Source organism: Lagenorhynchus albirostris, chromosome 9 (genome assembly GCF_949774975.1).
Source record: "Lagenorhynchus albirostris chromosome 9, mLagAlb1.1, whole genome shotgun sequence".
NCBI classification, from domain to species: domain Eukaryota; kingdom Metazoa; phylum Chordata; class Mammalia; order Artiodactyla; family Delphinidae; genus Lagenorhynchus; species Lagenorhynchus albirostris.
In genome coordinates this window covers 13505698-13512231 of record NC_083103.1, presented here as the reverse complement: position 1 = coordinate 13512231, position 6534 = coordinate 13505698, and the positions used below count along the sequence as shown (strand labels likewise).

The 6534-nt window shown below is 46.4% G+C and overlaps 1 long non-coding RNA gene across 1 annotated transcript; it reads left to right on the top strand.

Annotated features, from left to right (window-relative positions):
- The first annotated feature begins 362 nt into the window (after positions 1–362).
- Positions 363–2112, top strand: LOC132525173 (uncharacterized). Its single transcript, XR_009542189.1, has 3 exons — positions 363–752; positions 1046–1156; positions 1283–2112. It is a non-coding gene; the product is annotated as an uncharacterized LOC132525173 (long non-coding RNA).
- Positions 2113–6534: the final 4422 nt, after the last annotated feature.

The following is a 6534-nucleotide window of genomic DNA, read 5'->3' as shown; positions in this document are numbered from 1 at the left end:
TAAGGCTCTTAATCTCCACACTCTAGTGTCCTGCATTTCAGCTGTGACTTGTTGGTTGAGGAGGTGTGGGGGAAGGTGGGGATGTGAGGGGCTGCATGTGAAAAAGCCCCATGGTGTGAGACCCTGGGTGTGAGCCCTGAGACCAGCATGGCTGGAGCAGAGAATGAGGGGAGGGGGGCAGGGTCAGGTCACACAGGCCTTGCTTCAAGAGTTTGGACTTTATTCTCAGGACATTGCGGGGCTCTTTGAAGGGTTTTGAGCAGGGGAATGATACGATCAGATCCATGATTGAAGAGACCACTGGAGAGGATTAGTGGGTAAGGTGCAGTTGTGGGGAAATCAATTAGGTGGCTGGGAATGGGTGGTAGTGGAAATGCAGTCATTCACCCAACAAATACTGAGCACTTCCCGCGTGCTGGTTGTTAGGGGTATGGCAGTAATAACGGTCTCTGCTCTCGTGTAGTTACGTTCTGGTGTGGCAAGAGCCAATAAACAAATACATGTCAGATGATGGTAAATGCAGTGAAGAAAAGTAATGCAGTGGAGAGGTTGAACGGGGAGTGTGGCTTTACAGAGGGCGGTCAGGGAAGGCCTCCAGTAACGCGACAGAGACCTGAACTACGGAGAGGAGTGAGCCAGGCTGATGTCTGCAGAAGGAGCTGGATTCCAGTCAGAGGAAACAGTACCAGCAGAGCCCAGCGAGTTCAAGCAAGAGCAAGGAGCAGAGCGGCCAGGGCGGAGCGTGGAAGGAGGTGAGGGCAGGGGCTGTAGGCTGTGGGGAGGGCTTTGGGTGGACAAGTTCTCTGAGAGGTAGAAGTGACCAAAGTCAAAGACTGAGGGAGAGAGGAAGATCTGACTCCTGCTTTCTGACTTAGCAAGTTAGGTAGCCGTGGGGGGGGTGGGGGACAGCTATGATTTTGGCTGGGGATGGTTTGAGTCGAGGTGCCCTTGGGAGAGATCTCAAGAAGGCAGTGGGAAATGGGCACAACCTGTGGGGAGAGGGGAGGCTCCTCAGGAGAGACTAAGTCAGCATCCGATGAAACAGGAGAACCTGCAACATGTAAATCGCAGAAGCTGATGGAAGAGCATCTTAACAAGGAAGAAGAGGGTAACGATGTCCTTTGCTGTTGAGAAGGTTGAAATTTGCCAGTCGCTGGTGAGGGCAGTTGGGAGTCAGACTGCATTGCTTTGAGGAGGGGGAGGCAAGAGAGACAGGGGAACTTACATTCTTGTTCCATCCTCCTTCTGTCCTGCAAATGGTGTTGTGCCGCGTGTTTCACAGATGGGGAAACAGGTTCAGAGCGGATTGGTAACTGCCGAGACCGCACATTCAGTAAACAGCAGAGCCAGGATCGTGATGTGTCGTGTCCTCTGGCTTCCCAGCACTCATTTTCCGTGTCATAAGCAGCCCCATGTCTCCTGCTTTGCACTGACTTTAACCCATCCACCCACCCGGTGTGAATAACTTCGTGGCAAAGCGTCATTCTGAAACTGTCCAAGGAGAGGGAGGACAGCAAGGGATGGTGACGACAATCTGTGGAGAGAAAGGCCACACCATCCAAAGCCTGAAAAACAGCTGCTAATACTAGTTTTGAGTCAGCCAACCCCCTGACTCAGCCTGGTAGGTCCTACACTTTTCCACCTCCAGCTTCAGGCGGGTCATTCCAACTCAGGTAACCTCTCAGCTGTGTCTGCCCAGCGTTGTTAGCTAACTTGGGGACATACCCATGGCTTGATACTGAACAGTGCAGGGAAGTGGGGATGCTTTGGGTTGCTGGGGAGGCCTGCCGACACCCCACAACTGTCCTCAGACCAAAACCTGGGATGTTTACCCCCCTTTGTCACATCCCCACACAGATGAGGGACTTTCCTCTCCACTGAGACTGTCCCTGGTGATGCAGAGCAGTGTCAGATCAAAGCCAACAAATTCATAGCCACCTGGTTTGAGCATGTCTGCTCAGCCAGCGCTCATGGCTGAAGTGGGAATGGGCATCAGAGAGCATCGTCCAACTTCCTCACGTTACAGATGGGAAAATGGAGGCCGAGAGAGAAGTCACCTTCTAAGGCAAGAGACCAGTGAGTAGCAGAACCGGGACAGGGCCCAGGTCTTCTGAAACCCACTTTAGTGCCCTTCCAATGAAAATAAAGTGCAATGACAGTTCTTGGAAAGACTGATCACTGGAATATTTTTTTTCATTGAGAAAATATCTCCCCCCAATCAAAATAATTCTTGTGTCATTATAATGTTGAAACTCCCTTTATTCCCTACTTCTCCTTTTCTCCATCCCCTGATAAAGTCACTTTGAACTGTTTGGTGTATATAGCACTGAATTTGAGTGCTGCTTCTTGCTATAGAGCAAAGTTGCAGTGAAAATGTTGCTGGACACCTTTTCACAGATGCAAATTTTTTTTTAATTGGAGTATAATTGCTTTACAATGTTGTGTTAGTTTCTGCTGCACAGAGAAGTGAATCAGCCATACGTATACACACATCCCCTCCCTCTTGGACCTCCCTCCCCCACCCCATCCCACCCAACCAGGCCATCACAAAGCACCGAGCTGAGCTCCCTGTGCTGTACAGCAGTTTCCCACTAGCTATCTATTTTACACATGGTAGTGTATTTATGTCAAACCTACTCTCCCAATTCATCCCACCCTCCCTTTCCCCCACTGTGTCCACACGTCCGTTCTCTACGTCTGCCTTTCTATTCCTGCCCTGCAAATAGGTTCATCTGTACCATTTTTCTAGATTCCACACATATGCATTAATATACGATATTTGTTTTTCTCTTTCTGACTTACTTCACACAGATGCAAATTTAAATTCACAGGGTGAGGGGACTTCCCTGGCGGTCCAGTGGTTAAGACTCCATGCTTCTATTGCAGGGGCCACAGATTCAATCCCTGTTCGGGGAACTAAGATCCTGCATGCTGCATGGCGAGGCCAAAAACAAACAAACAAAACCATGCAGTGTGTGTGTAGCTGCTGAGCCAAACGTCAGAAAGTGCAGGAGATAAAGAATCTTTTATCCTGATTTGCAGCTTTAATAGTGTGAAAAAAAATCTTACAATAGAATAAAATTTGATTCATGTTTAGGGACCTTTAAACAATGCAGAGCATCATGGACTAGACAAGTTCAGGTGTGGATCATGGCTCTGCCCTTAACTAGCTGCATAAACTCAGGCAAGTTACTTCTCCATGCCTCAGTTTCCTCATCCATAAAATGGGGATAGCTGTAGTACGTACCTCATCAGTGCTACATACCTGGCACATGGTGAGCAATTAATAAATTGTAGCTGGTTATTAATAGTATTGGAATCAGCCCTCTTAACTTGGAAGACAAGCAAGATTGAGGTACATGTTGCCTACAGGTAGTGCTTGTTTGGGCAGGTCAGCATCACTCACAATAGTTTTGTACTTTGGGTGCGTGTCCTCTGGGTATACGGTAGTCCCCCTTGCAGCGATGGCCTGGGAGGCAGGAGTCGAGTCCTGGTCCTCGCCCAACTCTCTGTATGACCTTGACCAATTAGCTTCCCAGCTCAGAGGCTCCATTTCCTCACAGTGACATGAGGATATTGGACCAGATCAGTGGGTCCCAATCTCGGCTCCACCGTGCAGCCCTTTTGGTAACTTTTTTTTTCTTCTGTGGGTCCTGTATTTAAAAAAATTTTTTTTATTAAATAGAAACTCATATTTTTGAGTCAAAATAGAAAACTGTTGATCAGATTGAGGAAGAAATAAGGTAATTAACCATCTAAAAAGACATAATTTCAGCCAAAAGGGAAAAAATTATTTTTGTCTTAAGATAAATTTACAATTTTTGAGTTTTTTTTTTTAATATGCAAAGGGACAAGGCCACCCTGTAGTACATGCACAGAGCCCTAGGCTTTAGAACATCTGGATTGGGACTTCCCTGGCAGTCCACTGGTTAAGACTCTGGGCTTCCACTGCAGGGGGCACAGGTTCAGTCCCTGGTCGGGGAACTAAGATTCTGCATGCTGCGTGGCGTGGCCAAAAAAGAAAAAAAAAAAAAAGAAAACAGAAAAAAAACCCCAGAACGTCTGGATTTAATAATATCTGATCTCCTTTCCAGCTCTGAAATTCTGTAACTCTATGTCCTGGAACATATTTCAACTGTTTTCAGTGATTATAGAGCTTCGCTTTACAGTATAATGCTGGCTTCACTCGTGATTTTGTTTGATGCCAACTTGTTGGGCAGAAATGCAACCCCTCGTTATGGCCTTGTTCTCAGAGGGAAGTAGGATCTGTTTTAAGGGTGCAGGTATGTGTTTGTGTTGAAAGCAGGAATGACACTCTTGGCTGCAAGTACCACTGGGCCCAGAGAGAGTTCCAGAGAGATGGTTCCTGGCTGGGAGGCTTGCAGGGGGCCCTTCAGCCTGAGGGTGTGCTCAGTCTATTGGGACCCTGCACCCATGGAGGTGCTTGGATCCCTCCAGAGGCACATTTACAGAGGGGTGCTCTCCTTTGGTCCTCTCTGCAAAACAGAGGGTAGGTACAGTCTTGTGTTCACCCAGGAAAACAGGGAGGCTGTCCAACTAGAACCCACTTGATAATACTAGCCTCCATTTATTAAGGAGTTAAGTCCACTTTTCACTGTGAATGTTGTCAAACACAGAACATTTAAAAGAATAATGTAACAATCTTGTTACTGCCTAGATTTAATTATCGCTAACATTTTGCCCTGCTTGTTTCATCTTTGCTGTAAATCCTTCAGTGTAATCTGTAACTCCATGAGGAATTAAAAAATATATAATAATGTGTCATATAACACTTAGCAAATTAACACTAATTCTTCCATATCATTGCATATCTAATCTATGTTTAGATTTTCTTATTTGTTCTAAAATAGTCTTTTTACAGTTGATGTGTTCAAAGGTTTAAATCGGTCATGGTCATTTTATTCCCTTCATGCATTTGGTTGTTAGGTCTCTCTTAGGTTTCTATGATTCTGAACAGTCTTTCCCACCCACCCCTTGCATTGCCACATCATGAATTTGTTAGAGAAACCACGGTCACTTGTCCTGTCAAATGTCCCTCATTCCTCGTGGTGGTGTCTAACTTATTCCTCTGTTGTCTGTATTTCCTGTAAACTAGTAAGTAAAGCTAGAGGTTTGATCCAGCCTAGGTTCACTCTTTTAGGAAGAACACTTCATAGGCAGCATTGTGGATTTCCTGTTGCATCATATCATGTAATAGTGCTGTTTATTGAGTGCTTACTGTGTGGCAGGACTTGTGAGACTTTACAGACATAATATGCTTTGGGGGAGTAATTTAGTTTTTACTTCATAACGCCTAAACTCTGAATCCAGCTAAACCTGGAAGGAGACAAGGGGTATATGGAATCCAAAGAATTACAGTGAGTCAGAGCACAAAGATAACAGGATTTAAGAGCTGGGAGGTGCTCTCCAGAGGAACAAAAGGAATGGTGGGGATAAGATAAAACACAAAATCAAATTTCTCAGAATGGCCTAGAGTCTTCTTGCTGGTCTTGCCATTCCTGGACTCAAAATGCCCATGGCCTCCACAATATCTGTGCTCTCTCTCTCCCAGCCAAAGAACCCATGCTTGCCATCCAACCCATCAGTCTTAGTTGTGCAGACAGCCCACAGAGCCATTTGGGTTGGGTCCAGCATTTGCCAAGGACCAGATGTCTGGACATATTCAAAGTGAAGTTCTCATCAGAAAAGTTCTCCCCCTAAATGGACTTGCTGTGTGTACTATTATGGCATGTAAATTCATCATCCTGACGCATAGATCCAGGAATAAGCCTTGGAAAGCAGGAACCCTTATAACCAGATCTCATCTTCCCAGTGCTTAGAGAACTGAAGTTTTCTCCTTGGGAACATCGTCTGTAAACAGCTTGTAAACAGTAGTCACGGCCCAAGACTTGCCCCTTAACAGCCACGTCTGCTCGTGAGTGTGCCATGGACTCAGCAGGGCTGCAGCTCCGAAGCAGAGTCTGCAGAGTGACCAGTATGATCTTATTTAAGTTCTTCGACAACAGCCTTGTGCAGTGACTATTGTTATAATTCTGATTTTACAGATAGTGAAACCCAGGACCAGCCTCCTAAATCAGTGCTCTCATTCATGCTGCGGTGCTTGTCTGTCGGGAGTGATGGGTTCTGACAGCGAGGGAACGAGGGGGAGGTCAGCAGGCCCCTGGCTCCGCCCGAACCCTTCGTAGAAGAGGTGCCATGTGTTATGTGCTTTGTCCTTCTCCCTGCCAGCAACATCCCCTTCTCTTCTCCCTCTCAGGTTGACTCAGCACTGGCCCAAGCCTGTCCTCGGAAAAAGGAGGATCACCTACTTGAAGCAGGAAGGACGAAACCGCACCTCTCTTCTCTCCACTTCTCAAGGCTCTGCCCCCTTCTCTTACTCAAGGAATTTTTAAAGAAATGAGTGAGGTGAGATCTTTTCACCATTCCTCTCCAAGAAAAAAAGAAGAGTAGGCTCCACATCATTAGTCAACAGGGAATACAAATTAAAACCACGATGAGACACCTACACATCTA